The sequence below is a fragment of the Chlamydotis macqueenii genome, chromosome 5 (assembly GCF_036417535.1).
Source record: "Chlamydotis macqueenii isolate bChlMac1 chromosome 5, bChlMac1.mat, whole genome shotgun sequence".
Taxonomy (NCBI): Eukaryota; Metazoa; Chordata; class Aves; order Otidiformes; family Otididae; genus Chlamydotis; species Chlamydotis macqueenii.
The window spans coordinates 8,179,377-8,206,456 of NC_141560.1; the positions used below are offsets into that span (position 1 = coordinate 8,179,377).

General features: G+C 48.3%; 2 pseudogenes; both read left to right on the top strand.

Annotated features, from left to right (window-relative positions):
* Window positions 1–613: 613 nt before the first annotated feature.
* On the top strand, window positions 614–13,020 carry LOC147600473 (nesprin-2-like; annotated as a pseudogene).
* A 1,541-nt stretch (window positions 13,021–14,561) lies between these two features.
* LOC147600474 (nesprin-2-like) lies at window positions 14,562–26,968 on the top strand (annotated as a pseudogene).
* Window positions 26,969–27,080: the final 112 nt, after the last annotated feature.

The window sequence follows — 27,080 nt, forward strand, 5'->3', positions numbered from 1 at the left end:
TGGCATTGCACGGCAATGGTTTGTAATGCACGTGTTTTCTAGATGAACATGATTATGGCTGATGTATACAAATATGTAATTACTTTTTTAATGAAGGATTATTTTTTATTATTTTCACCTACTGAATAGTGTACAGTATCTTGGGAGAGAATTGTGCATTTTTAAAATCTTTATCTGTAAAATGAAACCAACACTTGGGCAATGGCTACAGAAACCCTGTGTACAGTCAGCGTTGCCACTGCTCCTCGGTTGTACAGTTTGAGTACTGTCACTAAAACTTTGCCAGTGGCTGCAGGGGCTATTGCTGTGTCTGGTGGGGAGGCAACCAGCCCTGCGTTCCAACAGTGCCGACCCTTCCGCTCCCGTGTAAGTCAGCTTGTTTGCATGCTAACACAACAGCGTCAGGAGCAGCATAACCACTCTCGTGCTTGTCAGAGCAAGAGATGAGGAATTCAGCAGTGGAGCCTGTGTCCAGTGGCACAGAGCCTTTCCTTTGCAACTGACGGTAATTTCCTGGAGGCAGAAGATGAAGTTGAAGCAGCCAATGCTCATTACTCTTTTGGATGGCTGAACTATTTCTCCCGTCTGGAACGGATTTTCTAAACCGGGAGATATGACAGTGCTGGAGCGGGTAAGGTGCACAAAATGGGCTTTATGATTAGCCTTTTCTGCCCTTGTCACCACTGGTGCTTGCTTATTCCCATCTTCGGGCAGGGCGGTTTATGAAGCAAGTTGCTTTGCATTGTTGCGTTCAGAGAAAGACAGTCCCTGGAGCAAACCAACAGCTTCTTCCCAACCGTGATGGCAAGAAAGCACAGTTCATTACCAGGATATTAAACTAAACTAATAACTAACTGGGATGTAGTTAGGCTTGCGCAGTCAGCAACATGGTTGAGGAAAGTCAAAGCTGACAGTTTGGCATTTTTTAGCAGTGGTACCGTACAGCAGTTCACATCCGGGCTGTGTGCTCAGATCTGGGACAAGGCAGGCCCGTGCCGTACTGACGTGTCTCGACCTCGGTCTCAAGCAGCAGTGCCCGCGCTCCAGCCTTCTAAAGACACACGGATCCGGCAGCCCTTCCGGACATGGCAGCTTCCACAGCCAGTAAGCCAGCACACTGCTGGGTGGAGCTGTGTCTGTGGAGCCAGGCTTGTGCTCCAGCTTCCGATTTCCCAGTGTTCTGGTTTTGTTTAGTGAGGGGGGCTACGGTGGCAGCTTCTATAAGAAGCTGCTAGAAGTTGTTCCCCTTTGTTTGGTGGACTCGGCCGGGCCTAGGGCAGACCCACTGCTGGCCAAGGCCGAGCGAATTGGTAGCAGAATGTTCCCTGGTAATGCCTCTGCGATAACGTATTTCAGAAGGGGAAAACAGAAAAAGGAAGATGTGAAGACGTAGAATGGGGGCAATGGGGGGAAGGCGTAAGCCTTGTGGGCCTTACGGCCCTCATCCTCTGGCCTCCCGCCGGGCAGCCATCTCTGCTGGACTTGGCCCGGCCCGGCTGCAAGTATTGGAGAGGAGAGACGTGAAGAGATCCTGAGAGGTGTCTGCCTGGCTGTTGTGAAGAAATTCTTGTGAAAGGAATGGCTGCAGATACCAAGGTCAGTGAAGAAGGAGAGGGAGCAGTGATGCTGCTCCTGGCCAAGATCCCCCTGCAGCCTGTGGTGAAGATCATGGCTATGTTAAGCCAGGGAAGAGGGAGGGGTGAGGGGAACTGCTGTGTCAGTTCCTCAATGGAGCCACTGCAACACCCTTGCACCCTACGCACCAGTGCGCAGGCTGCTGCTGCAGCTGCAGGTTCATCGCCTCCTTTCCCTATCACGCAAAATGGCTTAAATTTCGCATCTCAAAATGTATATCTGGACCAAATTTCAGCTTTTTTCTATGGAAAACAGACTTTTAAAATAGATTTTTAAACTGTAAGCAACACGCTTTCGACTTGGGTAGATACACTCTTTTCTAGGTGCAGTGCTCTTAAGCTTGCAGGGGGATTGAATACGGAGTTCTTAGATGCGGAAACTTCACCTCAGTCAAGCACAGCAGCCTGTCTCGGGTCAGCATGACAGACAAGCAGTTGAGGAGGCATCTTGCCTCAAATGAGCGCTGTGCACGCTTCACGTTGCCTGTATCGTTTCGTACTGTAGTCACTTGGTGGAAACAAAAAAATCTGCGCCTTTTCCAATCCGAGACAATTGGTAGCAGAATGTTCCCTGGTAATGCCTCTGCGCTAATGTATTTAAGAAGGGTAAAATAGAAAAAAAAGGGAAGACGATGTGAAGACGTAGAATGGAGGCGACGATGTGGAGGCACGAGCCTTGTGGGCCTTGCAGGCCTCAACACCTGGCCTCCCGCCAGGCGGCCGACTGGGCCCAACTCGGCCCGGCCCGGCTGCAAGAAGTGGAGAGGAGAGGAGATGCGAAGAGAACCTGAGAGGCGTCTGCCTGCCTGTTGTGAAGAATTTCTTGTAAGAGGAACGGCTGCAGACGCCAAGGTCAGTGAAGAAGGAGAGGGAGCAGTAATGCTGTTCCTGGCCAAGATTCCCCTGCAGCCTGTGGTGCAGCCCATGGTGGAGCAGGTTGTCCCCCTGCAGCCCATGGAAGCCCACGGAGGAGCAGAGATCCACCTGGAGCCTGTGAAGGACCCCACATCAGGGGAGGCAGATGCCTGAAGGAGGCTGTGGCCCGTGGAGGGCCCGCTGGGGCAGCCATTCCAGAGGGACTGCACCCCGTGGAGGAGATGACCCACGCCGGAGCAGTTCATGAGGGACTGCAGCCCGTGGGAGGGACAGCACGCTGGAGCAGGGGAGGAATGTGAGGAGTTCTTCCTGCCGACGAGGAAGTAGCAGCGTAAAGCAACGTGTGATGAAGGGACCGTCACCCCCATTCCCTCTTCCCCCTGTGCCACTCGGGGTGAGGGGAAGGTGGTAGAGATAATGTTAAGCCCGGGAAGAGGGAGGGATGGGGTGAAGTTATCTTGTTCTCCCTCTCGTTCTCCTGCTTTGCTTTTAGGAATAAATGATTAGTTTTCCCCAAGTCGAGTCTGTTTTGCCCGTCACGGTAACTTTAAGGATTTCTCCCTGTCCTTATCTCAAACCTGGAGCCTTTTTTCTTACATTCTCTCTCCCTGTTCTCTCGGAGGGTGGGGGGAGTGAGAGAGAGACTGCGTAGTCTGGTCCCGATCGCGGCTGCACTACGACACACAGCTACAGCTTTCACAGTGGCGCTGTATCCAAAGAGTAATGATGGATCCTGCCCAGCCCTCACCGCACACGGACACACACTCTCTCCTCTCTCCCTCTGCCGTCAGTATTTTGCATTTTGAAAGCAATTACTTTCCAATAGAGCTCATTTAAGTTTCTGTCGGCCATGGCCGTCAGCGATACTCTGCTCGCTCAGGCTGTGCTTCCACGTGAAACTCTTGTCCCTATTTCTGCATACGTAGTTTTGAATCTTCTGCAAGCAATTCTAAATGACATCTGCAGGCCCTATCCTGATCAGCCTCCCGGACATCTGCTGGGAAGAGTGCAGCCTCAGCAAATTCGCCAGCAACACTGAGCTGTGTGGTGTTGTCGACACGCTGGAGGGAAGGGATGCCATCCAGAGGGACCTTGACAGGCTGGAGAGGTGGGCCTGTGCAAAGTACAAGCAGGCCAAGTGCAAGGTCCTGCACATGGGCTGGGGCAATCCCAAGCACAAATCCAGGCTGGGCGGAGAATGGATGCAGAGCAGCCCTGAGGAGAAGGACTTGGGAGTTCCCGTGGATGAGAAGCTCTATGATTCTCTCAGTTTCTATGATTCTAGGGTTCTATGATTCCAACAGTTCGCCATGGTAACCGTCCACTCGGTGGTGCCTCCATGGTCTCAGCACATGATCGCATGCTGTGTCCATGAACTCCTACTCAGGCGATATTGGTTTGTTTTATTCAGGTAATTTGACTTTGTATCTGAGCTTCCGTTTCTGGAGAGGAAGGGGATCAAGCGATATCCAGCTGGGGAGGGGCAGAGCATGCCGTAAGCGTAACCTAAATGCTTACGTACACATGCAGGGAATCATAGAATGGTTTGGATTGGGAGGGACCTGTAAAGGCCATTCAGTCCAGCCCCCTGCAAGGAGCAGGGACATCTCCAACCAGATCAGGTTACTCAGAGCCTCATCCAACCTGGCCTTCAATGTTTCCAGGGATGGGGCATCCACCACCTCTCTGGGCAACCTGTGCCACTGCTTTGCCACCCTCAACGTAAAAAATTTATTCCTTGTCTCCAGTCTAAATCCACCCTCTTTGAGTTTAAAACCATTACCCTTGGTCCCATCGCTACGGGCCCTGCTGAACATGTGTGACAAATGGCTGTCACGCACAGTATTATAGGTGTGTGATGTTTTGTTATTGGCATGAATGAACCCAAACATACAGGCTTGGAACTAGAGCTGGAAATTTCAGGTGGAGGTTGAAGTCAACTGGTCCCTTTTTATTTCTTTAGAGACGTATGCCTAGACACACTTAGGCTGCTGTTGCGGGATCTGGTTACTCAGATTTACTTTCGCTGTTTAACGGCACTTTCCCGTACTATCTCAGAGGCAAACAAGAACAGTAATGATTAAAGGAAGACATTGACAGCGGAAACAATGCATTTTTATCTCTCTGAGAAAAAGAAAGAAAAAATGAGATGGATGACTGCATTTCTTTCATGTGCTTTGCTTCAGAGGGAGAGGCCGCCTCCTGTCTCCGACGCCAGCCAGGGCTCTCGAGGGAAAGCGGGAGACTCGGAGGATACGGTGGATTGTGGTAGGCCTGAGCCAGAACCCACCCTCCAGGTGTGCCAGGCCCAGGTTGCTGGGCTGCAACAGCAGCTACACAAAACTCAAGTGACCCTGGGGTCAGACCCCCAGGCCCCCAAAATACAGCAGATGGTGGGACTGCAGCTTGCTGATTACCAGGTAAGACTGAGCCGTCAGTTTGCTGCTGCCACCCAAACAAGTCGCCTTTCCCTGGAGTGTGTGCAGCAGAAGAGCTGTGCTTACTGCTTCTCCTCCCCGCTCTCCATCGGCTGCGTTGCGCTGTGCAGAAAACAGGGAACCTCTTGGCTTCAGTTTCGGGGCAGCTCTCCAAGGGCTTAGTTAAATACCTATTTTTAGAGTTGGGATCTTTATGCATCCGGGGGATTTACGTAGGATCCTGAGTATTTTCACAGCTTTGTTTTTATTTGGATTATTTTCAGGAACATGGCTCAGTATAGTTTGAATCCTCTGTTAAATCTTTCGCTGGTCGTAGTCGTGATAAACCAGCTAGGAAAAAAGGAATATTTTTTTCTGTTGGCATTTTCACTTTCTACGGTTGTCGCAGTGACTTGAAAGGCTGGTATAAGATAGCTTCCCAGCTGGTAAATTCTTCTTCTGCACTTTTTGCCAAAGTCTGGCAGCATCGGTAGAAAGATAGGAGCTGTTCCCCTGCCCTCTGTGAGCAGTGGCAATATTTGGACCTACTGCTCTTCTACTGGATGGCAGCAGAAGGAAAGGAGTGGGTGGTAGCCCTTGGTGAAAACAGGTGGAGGAAAAGAGGACTGGCATGAGGGGCTGGGCTGGATGGGAGTCCTGGCATGCAGATTCTAGGAAACTGCAGGCATCCCACTTTGAAGTTCCCTGCGGTGCCAGTCTGCTGTAGCAGTTTGCTTCAAGCACTGAGTCTACCTAAAGCAACAAACTTCACTCATATAAAGGAGCCCACACCAACATGTCCCCATTTGAAATGACGAGGAGACATTTTCAGCTCTTCTGTTGGTTTTGTAGGGTGGGGTCTTTTTAACAGGAACGGAGTCCGTGCCACTTGTTGGCGTGGGTTTAGGCTGTGGTTCAGCCAAGTGCTCGGGTGCTGAACTCTGTGGGAGTGAGGATGCTGAACGCACCCGGAGGAGCTGGCTGTGTCTGGATCCCCTTCAGGGTTCCTCTCAGCATAGGCTTCAACAGGGCAGTTCCACCCAGGGGAAACAAGCAGGCTTCAGGCAGCTGTAAGCGCAGTTGAATTCCTGTCGCCTGTTAACACTCTGGCTCAGTGTTAAGACGTGAACTTGGAGGGGGGAGGATTTTCTAGCCTAGTCAAGATCTACACAGACAAATACACAGAGCACGAAGCGGCAGCAGACTCTAGATGTGGATGTCTGAGGTGAAGCAGTTAATTTCTTGCAGCTGGTTACTTTGCAGTTGAGCCATGGTACCTGTCTCCATACTCACCTTAAAAAGGTGAGCTTAAAGTGATGCAGAGATGCACTTTGATTCACAGCAGCTTGAATTAAAACACAGATCCCCACAGTTCACAGTGGCCTGGCTGACAGGTGGTAACGTCAGTATGTTTTGGTAATGCAGCGCCATTCCTCCCAAAGGATGACGTGACCAGTCCGTGCACTGCCTCCTTCTCCCCCAGAGGGGTCCGCTGTCTTCTTGGTTGCATCACAGTTGAGTCTGTCATTTCTGCTCTCCTCTTCTATGGCTCCATAGCTGAGTTACTGTAACTTCCTGCAGAGACAGTTGTTGGAAACACTTGTAAGACTAACTCATATAACATTGATGTATTTGTTGACAGTAAAAGGAGATGAGAGTGGAGAATATCTAGGGAGTGTGCACCTATTTCTCTTTTTGCCTGTATGTTTCTGTTCTTCAGGGACAGGGGAAGTGTGGGCAATGACTTCAGAATGTTCTCAGGAAAGGAGTGTTGTACTTCTAAGAATGAATAATCGACTGTTGTCCCTTCTAGGCGGCGTTATCACAGATTGAACAGAAGATCCTTTCTTTAACGGAAGGTCGTGAAGATAACGTAGACTACCAAAAGGAGACAGAGGCTATTGCCTTGAAGCTGGAGGAAGTGAAGTGCAATTTGGACAAAGTCCAGATGACGCTTCAAGACAACTGCAATCAAAATCAGGTAAAGCACAGGAATGCTCTGCAGAGCAAGAGTGAGAGACTCACGGTGCCTTAATGTGCTGTACTTGCAGAAGAACAGGTAGAGCTCACCATGTGAAGCAAGGAAGGGAGAAGAGTCAATCAGAAGCCTCACACTTGCTATTCTTCTGCTTTACAGTGCTGTCTAACTATTTGTAGTTTGCAGCAAGTTGTGGATTTTTAATGAATCTGAACAACTGCTTTTCTGCTTTAAGTGCTCAGTGGCAGTGGTCAAGATTTTGTGAGGAGTACCGGAAAAGGATAAAAACTGTTTGTTGCTTTGCTTTTTTTTTTTTAAATGCCTTTCACATGCCATGATGTTTGTCTGTGGCAGTGTCACAGCAGAGAGGCCTTTCAGCAGTCACTTTCTCTTGGAAGGATGCGTAAGTGGCAAGGGCAGTGACTCTGCCAGCTCTCCGGCGCTACAGCTGCTCACTCTTTGCTGAGTTTCCCAGTGGGTGAGACAGTCAGTGCCAGCGTCAGAGCTGATTCCCACTCTGTTGTGCAAGGGGCCAGAGAAGCCCACCTGATGTGTTTGTGGAAGAGCAGCCACAGTCTGTCCGGTGCTGCAGGAGCAGAGTCTAAAAGGGAGCTGGCATGGGCCAGGAGAGAATTAACGCTGGAGAAGGGTCCTGTGAAATATCCCTGTGAGCAGCGACAGATAGAAAATCCAGGTGCATGAGGAACTTTATGAGCATAAATCGCACATCCCTGCAATTTGGTCAAACAAGGAGAGTGCAGGGTTAGTATCAATTGGTCTGCTAACAGAGAAAGCAAAACAAGCCCTGTAACTGTCGGGGAGAGAAGTGTGAGAACTTGGGCGGCGGGTTAGAATGGATCAAACTTGCAGTCAATGGAACTGGACAGAGATCGTTGCAAGAAGAGCGACTGTGTTTCATACATTGCTGATTCTATGGATGGCAAGTCTGAGAGGGCTCTGCTTTTGCCGTTTCCCCAAAGTGCACCTGCAGTTTGTCAATTCTTGTCATTTCTGGAAGAGTTTCTCTTTACAGATTCACAAGATGGTACTGGTGTCTGGCTGCTTTTGTTACCATTAATCCAGTCTTGAAGCCTTAGAGTCAATATTGCCAAGACCCAGAATCCAGCAAGGAGCATCAGCAAATGTACTGCAGAAGCAATGAATTTGCCACGTCCAGTCTTGTAATAACTAGCGTCACTGTGGTGTGTGTTTGTTTACTGGGAAGGCCCAGAGACCCAGGATAAACTGTTAGTAAAGCTGCAGAAGCCCAGTGCTAAATCTGGCATGCGAGAGCTCAGCAGCAGCCCAGCCACCCCAAAGGGACACAACTGAAGCTTGACCTTGGGCGGCTTGTCAACCTGCAGGGCTCACCCACCAAAATGTCATTGCAGGTGAAGCAGCTCAGCTCTGCAAGCAGCAGAGGCATCAACAAGGAGAAAATGATGTCTACTAACCTGAGTGATGACGAACCCCAAGATAACCAAGAGCTTCTGAATACACCAGCTGCAGAGCAGCAGACAGGTACAGAGCATTAGGGGTGGCTTTGGTGCTGTGGTGTTTGTCCTGTGACTCTGGGGGAGACAAAGCAGAGATGGCACACAGGCAGCACATTTGCCTCGGGAGCAAAGGAGAAGTAAAGCACTGTTCTCTACGTTGATGTGTTTTGCTAAGATTTGCTCAGCTGCCTCCTCACCTGGTACTGCCCAACCCATCTTTGCTGTTCTAAGCTTTTACTTTTCCTGCCAGAACTGAGGTTTTTATCACTCATAATAGACTTCTGTCTCTTTGCTGGTTAGAGTGAATGGGAACAGTTTCACTTTTGTGTGATACTGAATACTTCAGAGACTTTTAATCAGATTTCAAACCAAAAAAAAAGTGTGTCTCTTTGGATAAAATAAGATTGCTATATTTCGTTTTCTCAGTTACTGGTACTCTGGATGCTGCAGCTCCCATTTACAGAAATGTTTTGTCAAAGCTGGCAATGTATTCTGTTCTTCACTGTCTTTGCTGTGGTGCCTTCTTCCAAATGGGCCAACAAGCTGGTTCTCTTGACCTTTTAGGACCTCATTCCTGGTTTCGGGTGCTTGAGACTGCATTACAAACACATCTGTACTGCAATCACAAAAGCAAATCAAGTGATAAAAAGCAGACTCCAGCTGTATGCACCAGCTTACTTAGTTCATGGCTCAAGTCTTACAAATGGAGGAAAATTGAGTCCCATTCATGGGATGAATAGGAAAGCATCTGAGAAGGGCTTAGATGGGCTTCCAGAAACAGTGGTAGAGATTGCACAGGTGGCATCTCCATCTCCTTTAGCTCGGAATGAATGAAGCATAAACCCAAGTCCTGACTGTTGGATCTGTCCGTCCCACGATGAATTAGAGAATCATAGAAGAGTTTGGGTTGGAAGGGACCTTGAAAGGTGATCTGGTCCAATGCGCTTGCAAGGAGCAGGGACATCTCCAACCAGATCAGGTTGCTCAGAGCCCAGCCCAACTTGGCCTTCAATATTTCCAGGGATGGGGCATCCACCACCTCTCTGGACAGCCTGTGCCAGTGTTCCACCACCCTCCTTGTAAACAATTTTTTCCTTATATCAAGTCCGAATGTGCTTCCTTCTGTTTCAAAACCATGACCCCTCCTCCTATCACAACAGGCCCTGCTGAAGACTTTCTCCCCATCTTTCCTATAAGCCCCCTTTGTGTACTGGAAGGCTGCTATAAGGTCTCCCCAGAGCCTTCTTGTCTCCAGGCTAAACAGCCCCAGCTCTCTCAGCATCACAGCTGGGCTCACTGAGTTCTGTCTCCTTAGATTTGCTCTGTTCTTCCAGGTGAATTAAAAGGTCTTCCATTCATGTGATTAAAATCCTCTGTAGCATGACTGTGTGGATAGCATGACCAGTAATATGCAACTCACAGACTGCAGAATCTCAAGGCAAAATGTGTCTGGGTAACAGTAGGACCTGGTAGCAATTATTGATCAGAGAATAATTTACTCGTAAAACTCCTTGCATCGATTGTACTGACTCTTCATCTTACTGAAGTTCTAAATACTTGTTGTTCCATCATTTGTAGGCATTGTCGATAGGCGGGAGCTCGTCCAAGCTCAAGACCTCAGAAATAAGCTTAGGATGAAACAGAAATTGCAGCAGTGGCAGCAGCTGAACTCAGATCTCAGCGATGTCTCTGCTTGGCTTGATAAAACTGAGGAAGAGCTGGAAGAGCTGCACCAAGTGAAACCTCCAACCAGCGTCCAGGTGCTGGAACAGAGGGTCAAGAAACTGAAAGTAAGTTGTGGCATCCTGAGAAGTGGGATTTCAAGATGCTGGTGCTCTTTATCATTGTCTTTGTGCTCCTAGGATCTCTCATCACCATGAATGCTAATAACAATGTGTGTGTGCCACAGAGGAGCTAAGCTGGTTTTGGCTAAGAGGACTAAAGAGAGTAGTGAAGCAAGGTGCTTCTGGCTTCACATGCAGAGATTGACAGGCAGCGTGCCTGGGAACACAGGCAGCCAGGCTGAAAGAAAAACCTCTCCCTTTCTCTTTTCTTGGAGAGACATTTTATTCTCTCCCAAACAAAACGTTCAGCCTCAAGCTTCTCTTTTTAGGCCCTTTCTTTTAGAAAACAGGCCTTGTCTTGGGGGGTTGGGTATTGTGAGCAGTCGTACTGCATTTTTTCCTTATTCTGTGTCATTCATCTTTTTGCAAATCTTCTTTTTCTACCAGGATGTGCTTAAAGCATTTGATAACTACAAGACAGTGGTGCTTTCCATCAACCTGAGCAGCAAAGAATTCACAGAAGCGGACAGCACAGAGTTCAGAGAGCTTCAGAATAAGATTCGGCAGGTGAACTTGCACTGGGAGAAAGCAACTCAAGCGCTGGACAGCTGGAGGAAAGGTCTACAGCAAGCCCTACTGCAGTGCCAGGTGCATACCCCGTGCCAGCTTGTAGGGGAAAACTCCTCTTGAGGGTGCTGCTGCGGGGGAGATAAGGGGAGAAGGCAGAGGGGCAGTTCCTGCACATCAGCGGAATGGTTGCTCAGAATCAAGACCCTTCATTTTCTTAGAAACTTGACTCTGTGAGGTCTAAAGAGTTTGGTAAAGATATCTTTGAACTGGGTAAGAGCCTTTTATTACCTAGGTGGAATAGTTTGATGAGGTTGCTGTAGCCTCACTAACCGTGAGTTTGTTGTTGGCTCTGTCTCATCTGGGCTGGTCATTTTGTTTGGAGGCAAAGCCAGGTGAAAGCACTGAGAGTGTTTTTTCTCTTCTGTGCAAATCTCTTGTTTCTCTAGGACTTCCATGATCAGAGCCAAAAACTCATCCTGTGGTTAGCAAGTGCTGATAGACGACGGCATAAAGCACAAGTTGCTGGTGCAAACGCTGACCTCAGTACAGTACTGGAATGCCAAAAGGAGCTCATGGTAAGTGCACTCCTGACTGCAGCACCTCAGCTCTTCCAGTGCTTCCAGTCAGTAGTTCTCACCACACAATGAAGAGCAGGATGTTTATTTCTCAAGATGTCTGCAGCGTGTCCTCGGACCTGCTGCATTCAGGCACATGGCTGCTTTCTGAAGTGGACTAAGAGATTGCCTATACGAGGCATTTTTTCCCTGTAATTACGCATCATAATTAAGTTCCTTATGAACAGTCTTTATGCTGGAGTAAGGCTTCCAAGACGCAACATCTTTTCCATATGGATTAATTGCTGCTATGACTATATCTAAGTGTTAGTTCAGGCAGGTACAACTGGTCTTCTCAAGAGAACTTCATTTCATCTGTAGCTGTAAGAGCCATTGCTATGTATTGCGGATTCCCAGGCAGGTTGAGTTGTTCTCTAAAGCCTTCCAGAGCTCCTCCTTTTATGAGAACATCCTTAAAGTTGAGAGTGACTGTGGCACTGTTTTTTGTTTGTTTGTTTGTTTGTTTGTTTGTTTGTTTGTTCTAAGCAACTGGAGAAAGAGCTGCTGGAAGGACAGCTTAAAGTCAAGTCACTTCAAGAACTCACTGCTTCCCTGCTGCTTAAATCAGATGGTGATTACGTTGAAGCTGAGGAGAAGGTCTATGTAATTGGAAGGAAACTGAAGCAGCTTATTGAACAAGTTTCACATGACTTGAAAACAATACAAGGAAATCTGGTGAGTCAGAGTTGAAATACTTTGAGTATTTGAGATGCATGTACCTTATGAGAGAATTTACAACAGGACTTCAAGCCTACAACTCCTCTCAACTGTGTTGAGAAGGAGACATTTCTTGTAGTTTGTGAAACCGGGATACTAAAAGCTACTTCTCTCCACAGGTCTCCGCGAGGGGAAGTGCAGATGGTGGCAAGAGCAGGAGCAGGAGGTATTATTTTCTATTATCCTGATCTCTGGAAGGATAGTGACAATGGCACGGGTGAGCTGAGTGCCAGCAGAAAGCTGGGCAGCTGTTCCTCACAGGTTGACATACAAGTGGAGGTGATTTCTGCCCACCTGTAGAATCTCCTCTGCCTCCCAGCTCTGGGCTGCACCTGGGTGAATGGTTTCCTTTAGCACTCCTGCTCCTAGAGCTCTGCACCAATGTGCAACCGTGGCTTGCCTTTACTCCTGAGAAATACTTTCTAATGCCAAAGTGGGGAATCTTTTAGTTTTAAACCTTCCTTTAGTTCCACCAGCACAGCTGGACAAAGAAACTTGCAGCTCAGAGCCACTTATCCCAAACAGACAGAGAAGGACAAAGGGAGGACTTCTCCCTCAGGACATTAGGGTCTGTTCAAAGGAGACATCTCAGTAATGCCAAGGCAAAGAGGAGCCTCATCAGTCTGAGTGGTGGCTTTCCTCTATACTTCAACATGGATTTAGGGTGGTTGGTTTGTCTGTTGGGAAAGCTACAGTTTGCATCTGAAAACAGGGTAAAAGCCCACTAATCTCAACTCTTGGAAAGAAATGTTTCCTCTTCAGTAGAAAGGACAGTAAACCCAAGCCAGCAGCTGGCTTCCCATTGAGCAGTCCTGCAGGCTGTCAAGTTGCAGTTCAGGTGTTTCATATGCAGTGCATTTTCCTGTAGATACACACACTCTAAAGCTGCTTTTTCTTTCTTTCTCTCTTTTTTTTTTCCCGTTTTCAGAGGTGAAAGCCGTCCACAACATAGTGAAGCAGTTTCTCCATCTCCCTCCTTCTTTTCCCGGGCGTTACGAGCAGCTGTTCCTTTGCAGTTGTTCCTTCTCCTGCTTTTACTAGTGGCTTTCCTTCTTCCATATTCCAAGGAAGACTACAGCTGCACCCAGGCAAACAACTTTGCCCGTTCCCTCTCTCTCATGCTGCGATACATCAATGGGCCTCCACCAACTTAGAAAGCAGCCCGTGAATCTTCAAGACCAAAACACACTCTCTGCGGTGCTTTTTTCATGCTGTTTCCTCAATCAAGCACTGACGTTGCAGAATTGAATACAGAAAGTTTTGTGCTGTGTCAGTTCCTCAATGGAGCCACCGCAACACCCCTGCACCCTACGCACCAGTGCGCAGGCTGCTGCTGCAGCTGCAGGTTCATCGCCTCCATTCCCTGTCACGCAAAATGGGTTAAATTTCACGTCTCACAATCTGTATCTGGACCAAATTTCAGCTTTTTTTCTATGGAAAACAGGCTTTTTCTATACAATTTAAAACTGTAAGCAACACGCTTTCGACTTGGGTAGGTACACTCTTTTCTAGGTGCAGTGCTCTTAAGCTTGCAGGGGGATTGAATACGGAGTTCTTAGATGCGGAAACTTCACCTCAGTCAAGCACAGCAGCCTGTCTCGGGTCAGCATGACAGACAAGCAGTTGAGGAGGCATCTTGCCTCAAATGAGCGCTGTGCACGTTTCACGTTGCCTGTATCGTTTGGAACTGTAGTCACTTGGTGGAAACAAAATATCTGCATCTTTTTGAATCTTGTCATTGTATTCTAGTCATCGTAACACTTTCAATAAAAGGATGCCCATTTGTTTTGGTTGACATACAGCGTCCTGGGGGTTAGGACTGCTGTGTTCTCTTTCTATACCAGCTTTGAAATAAGAAATTGTGGCATTGCACGGCAATGGTTTGTAATGCACGTGTTTTCTAGATGAACATGATTATGGCTGATGTATACAAATATGTAATTACTTTTTTAATGAAGGATTATTTTTTATTATTTTCACCTACTGAATAGTGTACAGTATCTTGGGAGAGAATTGTGCATTTTTAAAATCTTTATCTGTAAAATGAAACCAACACTTGGGCAATGGCTACAGAAACCCTGTGTACAGTCAGCGTTGCCACTGCTCCTCGGTTGTACAGTTTGAGTACTGTCACTAAAACTTTGCCAGTGGCTGCAGGGGCTATTGCTGTGTCTGGTGGGGAGGCAACCAGCCCTGCGTTCCAACAGTGCCGACCCTTCCGCTCCCGTGTAAGTCAGCTTGTTTGCATGCTAACACAACAGCGTCAGGAGCAGCATAACCACTCTCGTGCTTGTCAGAGCAAGAGATGAGGAATTCAGCAGTGGAGCCTGTGTCCAGTGGCACAGAGCCTTTCCTTTGCAACTGACGGTAATTTCCTGGAGGCAGAAGATGAAGTTGAAGCAGCCAATGCTCATTACTCTTTTGGATGGCTGAACTATTTCTCCCGTCTGGAACGGATTTTCTAAACCGGGAGATATGACAGTGCTGGAGCGGGTAAGGTGCACAAAATGGGCTTTATGATTAGCCTTTTCTGCCCTTGTCACCACTGGTGCTTGCTTATTCCCATCTTCGGGCAGGGCGGTTTATGAAGCAAGTTGCTTTGCATTGTTGCGTTCAGAGAAAGACAGTCCCTGGAGCAAACCAACAGCTTCTTCCCAACCGTGATGGCAAGAAAGCACAGTTCATTACCAGGATATTAAACTAAACTAATAACTAACTGGGATGTAGTTAGGCTTGCGCAGTCAGCAACATGGTTGAGGAAAGTCAAAGCTGACAGTTTGGCATTTTTTAGCAGTGGTACCGTACAGCAGTTCACATCCGGGCTGTGTGCTCAGATCTGGGACAAGGCAGGCCCGTGCCGTACTGACGTGTCTCGACCTCGGTCTCAAGCAGCAGTGCCCGCGCTCCAGCCTTCTAAAGACACACGGATCCGGCAGCCCTTCCGGACATGGCAGCTTCCACAGCCAGTAAGCCAGCACACTGCTGGGTGGAGCTGTGTCTGTGGAGCCAGGCTTGTGCTCCAGCTTCCGATTTCCCAGTGTTCTGGTTTTGTTTAGTGAGGGGGGCTACGGTGGCAGCTTCTATAAGAAGCTGCTAGAAGTTGTTCCCCTTTGTTTGGTGGACTCGGCCGGGCCTAGGGCAGACCCACTGCTGGCCAAGGCCGAGCGAATTGGTAGCAGAATGTTCCCTGGTAATGCCTCTGCGATAACGTATTTCAGAAGGGGAAAACAGAAAAAGGAAGATGTGAAGACGTAGAATGGGGGCAATGGGGGGAAGGCGTAAGCCTTGTGGGCCTTACGGCCCTCATCCTCTGGCCTCCCGCCGGGCAGCCATCTCTGCTGGACTTGGCCCGGCCCGGCTGCAAGTATTGGAGAGGAGAGACGTGAAGAGATCCTGAGAGGTGTCTGCCTGGCTGTTGTGAAGAAATTCTTGTGAAAGGAATGGCTGCAGATACCAAGGTCAGTGAAGAAGGAGAGGGAGCAGTGATGCTGCTCCTGGCCAAGATCCCCCTGCAGCCTGTGGTGAAGATCATGGCTATGTTAAGCCAGGGAAGAGGGAGGGGTGAGGGGAACTGCTGTGTCAGTTCCTCAATGGAGCCACTGCAACACCCTTGCACCCTACGCACCAGTGCGCAGGCTGCTGCTGCAGCTGCAGGTTCATCGCCTCCTTTCCCTATCACGCAAAATGGCTTAAATTTCGCATCTCAAAATGTATATCTGGACCAAATTTCAGCTTTTTTCTATGGAAAACAGACTTTTAAAATAGATTTTTAAACTGTAAGCAACACGCTTTCGACTTGGGTAGATACACTCTTTTCTAGGTGCAGTGCTCTTAAGCTTGCAGGGGGATTGAATACGGAGTTCTTAGATGCGGAAACTTCACCTCAGTCAAGCACAGCAGCCTGTCTCGGGTCAGCATGACAGACAAGCAGTTGAGGAGGCATCTTGCCTCAAATGAGCGCTGTGCACGCTTCACGTTGCCTGTATCGTTTGGTACTGTAGTCACTTGGTGGAAACAAAAAAATCTGCGCCTTTTCCAATCCGAGACAATTGGTAGCAGAATGTTCCCTGGTAATGCCTCTGCGCTAATGTATTTAAGAAGGGTAAAATAGAAAAAAAAGGGAAGACGATGTGAAGACGTAGAATGGAGGCGACGATGTGGAGGCACGAGCCTTGTGGGCCTTGCAGGCCTCAACACCTGGCCTCCCGCCAGGCGGCCGACTGGGCCCAACTCGGCCCGGCCCGGCTGCAAGAAGTGGAGAGGAGAGGAGATGCGAAGAGAACCTGAGAGGCGTCTGCCTGCCTGTTGTGAAGAATTTCTTGTAAGAGGAACGGCTGCAGACGCCAAGGTCAGTGAAGAAGGAGAGGGAGCAGTAATGCTGTTCCTGGCCAAGATTCCCCTGCAGCCTGTGGTGCAGCCCATGGTGGAGCAGGTTGTCCCCCTGCAGCCCATGGAAGCCCACGGAGGAGCAGAGATCCACCTGGAGCCTGTGAAGGACCCCACATCAGGGGAGGCAGATGCCTGAAGGAGGCTGTGGCCCGTGGAGGGCCCGCTGGGGCAGCCATTCCAGAGGGACTGCACCCCGTGGAGGAGATGACCCACGCCGGAGCAGTTCATGAGGGACTGCAGCCCGTGGGAGGGACAGCACGCTGGAGCAGGGGAGGAATGTGAGGAGTTCTTCCTGCCGACGAGGAAGTAGCAGCGTAAAGCAACGTGTGATGAAGGGACCGTCACCCCCATTCCCTCTTCCCCCTGTGCCACTCGGGGTGAGGGGAAGGTGGTAGAGATAATGTTAAGCCCGGGAAGAGGGAGGGATGGGGTGAAGTTATCTTGTTCTCCCTCTCGTTCTCCTGCTTTGCTTTTAGGAATAAATGATTAGTTTTCCCCAAGTCGAGTCTGTTTTGCCCGTCACGGTAACTTTAAGGATTTCTCCCTGTCCTTATCTCAAACCTGGAGCCTTTTTTCTTACATTCTCTCTCCCTGTTCTCTCGGAGGGTGGGGGGAGTGAGAGAGAGACTGCGTAGTCTGGTCCCGATCGCGGCTGCACTACGACACACAGCTACAGCTTTCACAGTGGCGCTGTATCCAGAGAGTAATGATGGATCCTGCCCAGCCCTCACCGCACACGGACACACACTCTCTCCTCTCTCCCTCTGCCGTCAGTATTTTGCATTTTGAAAGCAATTACTTTCCAATAGAGCTCATTTAAGTTTCTGTCGGCCATGGCCGTCAGCGATACTCTGCTCGCTCAGGCTGTGCTTCCACGTGAAACTCTTGTCCCTATTTCTGCATACGTAGTTTTGAATCTTCTGCAAGCAATTCTAAATGACATCTGCAGGCCCTATCCTGATCAGCCTCCCGGACATCTGCTGGGAAGAGTGCAGCCTCAGCAAATTCGCCAGCAACACTGAGCTGTGTGGTGTTGTCGACACGCTGGAGGGAAGGGATGCCATCCAGAGGGACCTTGACAGGCTGGAGAGGTGGGCCTGTGCAAAGTACAAGCAGGCCAAGTGCAAGGTCCTGCACATGGGCTGGGGCAATCCCAAGCACAAATCCAGGCTGGGCGGAGAATGGATGCAGAGCAGCCCTGAGGAGAAGGACTTGGGAGTTCCCGTGGATGAGAAGCTCTATGATTCTCTCAGTTTCTATGATTCTAGGGTTCTATGATTCCAACAGTTCGCCATGGTAACCGTCCACTCGGTGGTGCCTCCATGGTCTCAGCACATGATCGCATGCTGTGTCCATGAACTCCTACTCAGGCGATATTGGTTTGTTTTATTCAGGTAATTTGACTTTGTATCTGAGCTTCCGTTTCTGGAGAGGAAGGGGATCAAGCGATATCCAGCTGGGGAGGGGCAGAGCATGCCGTAAGCGTAACCTAAATGCTTACGTACACATGCAGGGAATCATAGAATGGTTTGGATTGGGAGGGACCTGTAAAGGCCATTCAGTCCAGCCCCCTGCAAGGAGCAGGGACATCTCCAACCAGATCAGGTTACTCAGAGCCTCATCCAACCTGGCCTTCAATGTTTCCAGGGATGGGGCATCCACCACCTCTCTGGGCAACCTGTGCCACTGCTTTGCCACCCTCAACGTAAAAAATTTATTCCTTGTCTCCAGTCTAAATCCACCCTCTTTGAGTTTAAAACCATTACCCTTGGTCCCATCGCTACGGGCCCTGCTGAACATGTGTGACAAATGGCTGTCACGCACAGTATTATAGGTGTGTGATGTTTTGTTATTGGCATGAATGAACCCAAACATACAGGCTTGGAACTAGAGCTGGAAATTTCAGGTGGAGGTTGAAGTCAACTGGTCCCTTTTTATTTCTTTAGAGACGTATGCCTAGACACACTTAGGCTGCTGTTGCGGGATCTGGTTACTCAGATTTACTTTCGCTGTTTAACGGCACTTTCCCGTACTATCTCAGAGGCAAACAAGAACAGTAATGATTAAAGGAAGACATTGACAGCGGAAACAATGCATTTTTATCTCTCTGAGAAAAAGAAAGAAAAAATGAGATGGATGACTGCATTTCTTTCATGTGCTTTGCTTCAGAGGGAGAGGCCGCCTCCTGTCTCCGACGCCAGCCAGGGCTCTCGAGGGAAAGCGGGAGACTCGGAGGATACGGTGGATTGTGGTAGGCCTGAGCCAGAACCCACCCTCCAGGTGTGCCAGGCCCAGGTTGCTGGGCTGCAACAGCAGCTACACAAAACTCAAGTGACCCTGGGGTCAGACCCCCAGGCCCCCAAAATACAGCAGATGGTGGGACTGCAGCTTGCTGATTACCAGGTAAGACTGAGCCGTCAGTTTGCTGCTGCCACCCAAACAAGTCGCCTTTCCCTGGAGTGTGTGCAGCAGAAGAGCTGTGCTTACTGCTTCTCCTCCCCGCTCTCCATCGGCTGCGTTGCGCTGTGCAGAAAACAGGGAACCTCTTGGCTTCAGTTTCGGGGCAGCTCTCCAAGGGCTTAGTTAAATACCTATTTTTAGAGTTGGGATCTTTATGCATCCGGGGGATTTAGGTAGGATCCTGAGTATTTTCACAGCTTTGTTTTTATTTGGATTATTTTCAGGAACATGGCTCAGTATAGTTTGAATCCTCTGTTAAATCTTTCGCTGGTCGTAGTCGTGATAAACCAGCTAGGAAAAAAGGAATATTTTTTTCTGTTGGCATTTTCACTTTCTACGGTTGTCGCAGTGACTTGAAAGGCTGGTATAAGATAGCTTCCCAGCTGGTAAATTCTTCTTCTGCACTTTTTGCCAAAGTCTGGCAGCATCGGTAGAAAGATAGGAGCTGTTCCCCTGCCCTCTGTGAGCAGTGGCAATATTTGGACCTACTGCTCTTCTACTGGATGGCAGCAGAAGGAAAGGAGTGGGTGGTAGCCCTTGGTGAAAACAGGTGGAGGAAAAGAGGACTGGCATGAGGGGCTGGGCTGGATGGGAGTCCTGGCATGCAGATTCTAGGAAACTGCAGGCATCCCACTTTGAAGTTCCCTGCGGTGCCAGTCTGCTGTAGCAGTTTGCTTCAAGCACTGAGTCTACCTAAAGCAACAAACTTCACTCATATAAAGGAGCCCACACCAACATGTCCCCATTTGAAATGACGAGGAGACATTTTCAGCTCTTCTGTTGGTTTTGTAGGGTGGGGTCTTTTTAACAGGAACGGAGTCCGTGCCACTTGTTGGCGTGGGTTTAGGCTGTGGTTCAGCCAAGTGCTCGGGTGCTGAACTCTGTGGGAGTGAGGATGCTGAACGCACCCGGAGGAGCTGGCTGTGTCTGGATCCCCTTCAGGGTTCCTCTCAGCATAGGCTTCAACAGGGCAGTTCCACCCAGGGGAAACAAGCAGGCTTCAGGCAGCTGTAAGCGCAGTTGAATTCCTGTCGCCTGTTAACACTCTGGCTCAGTGTTAAGACGTGAACTTGGAGGGGGGAGGATTTTCTAGCCTAGTCAAGATCTACACAGACAAATACACAGAGCACGAAGCGGCAGCAGACTCTAGATGTGGATGTCTGAGGTGAAGCAGTTAATTTCTTGCAGCTGGTTACTTTGCAGTTGAGCCATGGTACCTGTCTCCATACTCACCTTAAAAAGGTGAGCTTAAAGTGATGCAGAGATGCACTTTGATTCACAGCAGCTTGAATTAAAACACAGATCCCCACAGTTCACAGTGGCCTGGCTGACAGGTGGTAACGTCAGTATGTTTTGGTAATGCAGCGCCATTCCTCCCAAAGGATGACGTGACCAGTCCGTGCACTGCCTCCTTCTCCCCCAGAGGGGTCCGCTGTCTTCTTGGTTGCATCACAGTTGAGTCTGTCATTTCTGCTCTCCTCTTCTATGGCTCCATAGCTGAGTTACTGTAACTTCCTGCAGAGACAGTTGTTGGAAACACTTGTAAGACTAACTCATATAACATTGATGTATTTGTTGACAGTAAAAGGAGATGAGAGTGGAGAATATCTAGGGAGTGTGCACCTATTTCTCTTTTTGCCTGTATGTTTCTGTTCTTCAGGGACAGGGGAAGTGTGGGCAATGACTTCAGAATGTTCTCAGGAAAGGAGTGTTGTACTTCTAAGAATGAATAATCGACTGTTGTCCCTTCTAGGCGGCGTTATCACAGATTGAACAGAAGATCCTTTCTTTAACGGAAGGTCGTGAAGATAACGTAGACTACCAAAAGGAGACAGAGGCTATTGCCTTGAAGCTGGAGGAAGTGAAGTGCAATTTGGACAAAGTCCAGATGACGCTTCAAGACAACTGCAATCAAAATCAGGTAAAGCACAGGAATGCTCTGCAGAGCAAGAGTGAGAGACTCACGGTGCCTTAATGTGCTGTACTTGCAGAATGAACAGGTAGAGCTCACCATGTGAAGCAAGGAAGGGAGAAGAGTCAATCAGAAGCCTCACACTTGCTATTCTTCTGCTTTACAGTGCTGTCTAACTATTTGTAGTTTGCAGCAAGTTGTGGATTTTAATGAATCTGAACAACTGCTTTTCTGCTTTAAGTGCTCAGTGGCAGTGGTCAAGATTTTGTGAGGAGTACCGGAAAAGGATAAAAACTGTTTGTTGCTTTGCTTTTTTTTTTTTAAATGCCTTTCACATGCCATGATGTTTGTCTGTGGCAGTGTCACAGCAGAGAGGCCTTTCAGCAGTCACTTTCTCTTGGAAGGATGCGTAAGTGGCAAGGGCAGTGACTCTGCCAGCTCTCCGGCGCTACAGCTGCTCACTCTTTGCTGAGTTTCCCAGTGGGTGAGACAGTCAGTGCCAGCGTCAGAGCTGATTCCCACTCTGTTGTGCAAGGGGCCAGAGAAGCCCACCTGATGTGTTTGTGGAAGAGCAGCCACAGTCTGTCCGGTGCTGCAGGAGCAGAGTCTAAAAGGGAGCTGGCATGGGCCAGGAGAGAATTAACGCTGGAGAAGGGTCCTGTGAAATATCCCTGTGAGCAGCGACAGATAGAAAATCCAGGTGCATGAGGAACTTTATGAGCATAAATCGCACATCCCTGCAATTTGGTCAAACAAGGAGAGTGCAGGGTTAGTATCAATTGGTCTGCTAACAGAGAAAGCAAAACAAGCCCTGTAACTGTCGGGGAGAGAAGTGTGAGAACTTGGGCGGCGGGTTAGAATGGATCAAACTTGCAGTCAATGGAACTGGACAGAGATCGTTGCAAGAAGAGCGACTGTGTTTCATACATTGCTGATTCTATGGATGGCAAGTCTGAGAGGGCTCTGCTTTTTGCCGTTTCCCCAAAGTGCACCTGCAGTTTGTCAATTCTTGTCATTTCTGGAAGAGTTTCTCTTTACAGATTCACAAGATGGTACTGGTGTCTGGCTGCTTTTGTTACCATTAATCCAGTCTTGAAGCCTTAGAGTCAATATTGCCAAGACCAGAATCCAGCAAGGAGCATCAGCAAATGTACTGCAGAAGCAATGAATTTGCCACGTCCAGTCTTGTAATAACTAGCGTCACTGTGGTGTGTGTTTGTTTACTGGGAAGGCCCAGAGACCCAGGATAAACTGTTAGTAAAGCTGCAGAAGCCCAGTGCTAAATCTGGCATGCGAGAGCTCAGCAGCAGCCCAGCCACCCCAAAGGGACACAACTGAAGCTTGACCTTGGGCGGCTTGTCAACCTGCAGGGCTCACCCACCAAAATGTCATTGCAGGTGAAGTAAGCAGCTCAGCTCTGCAAGCAGCAGAGGCATCAACAAGGAGAAAATGATGTCTACTAACCTGAGTGATGACGAACCCCAAGATAACCAAGAGCTTCTGAATACACCAGCTGCAGAGCAGCAGACAGGTACAGAGCATTAGGGGTGGCTTTGGTGCTGTGGTGTTTGTCCTGTGACTCTGGGGGAGACAAAGCAGAGATGGCACACAGGCAGCACATTTGCCTCGGGAGCAAAGGAGAAGTAAAGCACTGTTCTCTACGTTGATGTGTTTTGCTAAGATTTGCTCAGCTGCCTCCTCACCTGGTACTGCCCAACCCATCTTTGCTGTTCTAAGCTTTTACTTTTCCTGCCAGAACTGAGGTTTTTATCACTCATAATAGACTTCTGTCTCTTTGCTGGTTAGAGTGAATGGGAACAGTTTCACTTTGTGTGATACTGAATACTTCAGAGACTTTTAATCAGATTTCAAACCAAAAAAAAAGTGTGTCTCTTTGGATAAAATAAGATTGCTATATTTCGTTTTCTCAGTTACTGGTACTCTGGATGCGGCAGCTCCCATTTACAGAAATGTTTTGTCAAAGCTGGCAATGTATTCTGTTCTTCACTGTCTTTGCTGTGGTGCCTTCTTCCAAATGGGCCAACAAGCTGGTTCTCTTGACCTTTTAGGACCTCATTCCTGGTTTCGGGTGCTTGAGACTGCATTACAAACACATCTGTACTGCAATCACAAAAGCAAATCAAGTGATAAAAAGCAGACTCCAGCTGTATGCACCAGCTTACTTAGTTCATGGCTCAAGTCTTACAAATGGAGGAAAATTGAGTCCCATTCATGGGATGAATAGGAAAGCATCTGAGAAGGGCTTAGATGGGCTTCCAGAAACAGTGGTAGAGATTGCACAGGTGGCATCTCCATCTCCTTTAGCTCGGAATGAATGAAGCATAAACCCAAGTCCTGACTGTTGATCTGTCCGTCCCACGATGAATTAGAGAATCATAGAAGAGTTTGGGTTGGAAGGGACCTTGAAAGGTGATCTGGTCCAATGCGCTTGCAAGGAGCAGGGACATCTCCACCAGATCAGGTTGCTCAGAGCCCAGCCCAACTTGGCCTTCATTATTTCCAGGGATGGGGCATCCACCACCTCTCTGGACAGCCTGTGCCAGTGTTCCACCACCCTCCTTGTAAACAATTTTTTCCTTATATCAAGTCCGAATGTGCTTCCTTCTGTTTCAAAACCATGACCCCTCCTCCTATCACAACAGGCCCTGCTGAAGACTTTCTCCCCATCTTTCCTATAAGCCCCCTTTGTGTACTGGAAGGCTGCTATAAGGTCTCCCCAGAGCCTTCTTGTCTCCAGGCTAAACAGCCCAGCTCTCTCAGCATCACAGCTGGGCTCACTGAGTTCTGTCTCCTTAGATTTGCTCTGTTCTTCCAGGTGAATTAAAAGGTCTTCCATTCATGTGATTAAAATCCTCTGTAGCATGACTGTGTGGATAGCATGACCAGTAATATGCAACTCACAGACTGCAGAATCTCAAGGCAAAATGTGTCTGGGTAACAGTAGGACCTGGTAGCAATTATTGATCAGAGAATAATTTACTCGTAAAACTCCTTGCATCGATTGTACTGACTCTTCATCTTACTGAAGTTCTAAATACTTGTTGTTCCATCATTTGTAGGCATTGTCGATAGGCGGGAGCTCGTCCAAGCTCAAGACCTCAGAAATAAGCTTAGGATGAAACAGAAATTGCAGCAGTGGCAGCAGCTGAACTCAGATCTCAGCGATGTCTCTGCTTGGCTTGATAAAACTGAGGAAGAGCTGGAAGAGCTGCACCAAGTGAAACCTCCAACCAGCGTCCAGGTGCTGGAACAGAGGGTCAAGAAACTGAAAGTAAGTTGTGGCATCCTGAGAAGTGGGATTTCAAGATGCTGGTGCTCTTTATCATTGTCTTTGTGCTCCTAGGATCTCTCATCACCATGAATGCTAATAACAATGTGTGTGTGCCACAGAGGAGCTAAGCTGGTTTTGGCTAAGAGGACTAAAGAGAGTAGTGAAGCAAGGTGCTTCTGGCTTCACATGCAGAGATTGACAGGCAGCGTGCCTGGGAACACAGGCAGCCAGGCTGAAAGAAAAACCTCTCCCTTTCTCTTTTCTTGGAGAGACATTTTATTCTCTCCCAAACAAAACGTTCAGCCTCAAGCTTCTCTTTTTAGGCCCTTTCTTTTAGAAAACAGGCCTTGTCTTGGGGGGTTGGGTATTGTGAGCAGTCGTACTGCATTTTTTCCTTATTCTGTGTCATTCATCTTTTTGCAAATCTTCTTTTTCTACCAGGATGTGCTTAAAGCATTTGATAACTACAAGACAGTGGTGCTTTCCATCAACCTGAGCAGCAAAGAATTCACAGAAGCGGACAGCACAGAGTTCAGAGAGCTTCAGAATAAGATTCGGCAGGTGAACTTGCACTGGGAGAAAGCAACTCAAGCGCTGGACAGCTGGAGGAAAGGTCTACAGCAAGCCCTACTGCAGTGCCAGGTGCATACCCCGTGCCAGCTTGTAGGGGAAAACTCCTCTTGAGGGTGCTGCTGCGGGGGAGATAAGGGGAGAAGGCAGAGGGGCAGTTCCTGCACATCAGCGGAATGGTTGCTCAGAATCAAGACCCTTCATTTTCTTAGAAACTTGACTCTGTGAGGTCTAAAGAGTTTGGTAAAGATATCTTTGAACTGGGTAAGAGCCTTTTATTACCTAGGTGGAATAGTTTGATGAGGTTGCTGTAGCCTCACTAACCGTGAGTTTGTTGTTGGCTCTGTCTCATCTGGGCTGGTCATTTTGTTTGGAGGCAAAGCCAGGTGAAAGCACTGAGAGTGTTTTTTCTCTTCTGTGCAAATCTCTTGTTTCTCTAGGACTTCCATGATCAGAGCCAAAAACTCATCCTGTGGTTAGCAAGTGCTGATAGACGACGGCATAAAGCACAAGTTGCTGGTGCAAACGCTGACCTCAGTACAGTACTGGAATGCCAAAAGGAGCTCATGGTAAGTGCACTCCTGACTGCAGCACCTCAGCTCTTCCAGTGCTTCCAGTCAGTAGTTCTCACCACACAATGAAGAGCAGGATGTTTATTTCTCAAGATGTCTGCAGCGTGTCCTCGGACCTGCTGCATTCAGGCACATGGCTGCTTTCTGAAGTGGACTAAGAGATTGCCTATACGAGGCATTTTTTCCCTGTAATTACGCATCATAATTAAGTTCCTTATGAACAGTCTTTATGCTGGAGTAAGGCTTCCAAGACGCAACATCTTTTCCATATGGATTAATTGCTGCTATGACTATATCTAAGTGTTAGTTCAGGCAGGTACAACTGGTCTTCTCAAGAGAACTTCATTTCATCTGTAGCTGTAAGAGCCATTGCTATGTATTGCGGATTCCCAGGCAGGTTGAGTTGTTCTCTAAAGCCTTCCAGAGCTCCTCCTTTTATGAGAACATCCTTAAAGTTGAGAGTGACTGTGGCACTGTTTTTTGTTTGTTTGTTTGTTTGTTTGTTTGTTTGTTTGTTCTAAGCAACTGGAGAAAGAGCTGCTGGAAGGACAGCTTAAAGTCAAGTCACTTCAAGAACTCACTGCTTCCCTGCTGCTTAAATCAGATGGTGATTACGTTGAAGCTGAGGAGAAGGTCTATGTAATTGGAAGGAAACTGAAGCAGCTTATTGAACAAGTTTCACATGACTTGAAAACAATACAAGGAAATCTGGTGAGTCAGAGTTGAAATACTTTGAGTATTTGAGATGCATGTACCTTATGAGAGAATTTACAACAGGACTTCAAGCCTACAACTCCTCTCAACTGTGTTGAGAAGGAGACATTTCTTGTAGTTTGTGAAACCGGGATACTAAAAGCTACTTCTCTCCACAGGTCTCCGCGAGGGGAAGTGCAGATGGTGGCAAGAGCAGGAGCAGGAGGTATTATTTTCTATTATCCTGATCTCTGGAAGGATAGTGACAATGGCACGGGTGAGCTGAGTGCCAGCAGAAAGCTGGGCAGCTGTTCCTCACAGGTTGACATACAAGTGGAGGTGATTTCTGCCCACCTGTAGAATCTCCTCTGCCTCCCAGCTCTGGGCTGCACCTGGGTGAATGGTTTCCTTTAGCACTCCTGCTCCTAGAGCTCTGCACCAATGTGCAACCGTGGCTTGCCTTTACTCCTGAGAAATACTTTCTAATGCCAAAGTGGGGAATCTTTTAGTTTTAAACCTTCCTTTAGTTCCACCAGCACAGCTGGACAAAGAAACTTGCAGCTCAGAGCCACTTATCCCAAACAGACAGAGAAGGACAAAGGGAGGACTTCTCCCTCAGGACATTAGGGTCTGTTCAAAGGAGACATCTCAGTAATGCCAAGGCAAAGAGGAGCCTCATCAGTCTGAGTGGTGGCTTTCCTCTATACTTCAACATGGATTTAGGGTGGTTGGTTTGTCTGTTGGGAAAGCTACAGTTTGCATCTGAAAACAGGGTAAAAGCCCACTAATCTCAACTCTTGGAAAGAAATGTTTCCTCTTCAGTAGAAAGGACAGTAAACCCAAGCCAGCAGCTGGCTTCCCATTGAGCAGTCCTGCAGGCTGTCAAGTTGCAGTTCAGGTGTTTCATATGCAGTGCATTTTCCTGTAGATACACACACTCTAAAGCTGCTTTTTCTTTCTTTCTCTCTTTTTTTTTTCCCGTTTTCAGAGGTGAAAGCCGTCCACAACATAGTGAAGCAGTTTCTCCATCTCCCTCCTTCTTTTCCCGGGCGTTACGAGCAGCTGTTCCTTTGCAGTTGTTCCTTCTCCTGCTTTTACTAGTGGCT